Source organism: Corvus brachyrhynchos, unplaced genomic scaffold, assembly GCF_000691975.1.
Source record: "Corvus brachyrhynchos isolate BGI_N302 unplaced genomic scaffold, ASM69197v1 scaffold21, whole genome shotgun sequence".
NCBI lineage: Eukaryota > Metazoa > Chordata > Aves > Passeriformes > Corvidae > Corvus > Corvus brachyrhynchos.
The window spans coordinates 2,997,419-2,997,933 of NW_008236924.1; the positions used below are offsets into that span (position 1 = coordinate 2,997,419).

The window sequence follows — 515 nt, forward strand, 5'->3', positions numbered from 1 at the left end:
AACTGCAAACGGCTGACTGTGGCGCTAACGACTAGATGTGGCACTCAGTGCTCTGGTTTAGTTGACAGGGTGGTGATCAGTCAGAGGTTGGACTCCATGATCTTAGAGGTCTTTTCCAACCTTAATGATTCTGTGATTGTGGCTATTGTGAGAGAAGAGCAGAAGTGGGGAGCTCAGGAGCAGCCTGGGCTGGTGGCAAGTTTGCTGCTGCCATCAGATGAACCCACAGACGTTGTCCCAGTCACAGCAGGCACGTGAGAGGCCCCACTTGTGTTCGTAGCTTTGCGTCACTCTCAGTCATTGCCAGCAGAATCGGTGTTGGGTTTGGATATCCTTGGAATAAGGTTTGCAACCACACGTGAGCAAAGCCTGTCTGAGCTGTGTCTGGCTGCAGTGGCCAGTGGCAGCCAGGCTTTCACCAGGCAGTGGCCTTCCCCCTGTGGGACTGTACTGGGTGGAAATCAGGTTTTTTCTCTGGTGTCTGTGAGCAGCAGCCAGGCCGGGTTGGCCTTTTC

At 53.8% G+C, this 515-nt stretch overlaps 1 protein-coding gene across 3 annotated transcripts in view; it reads left to right on the plus strand.

Moving 5' to 3' along the window:
- CYFIP2 (cytoplasmic FMR1 interacting protein 2) overlaps positions 1–515 on the plus strand; it is a 43,420-nt gene that overhangs the window by 10,647 nt on the left and 32,258 nt on the right. The gene's annotated exons all lie outside the window — the stretch shown is intronic.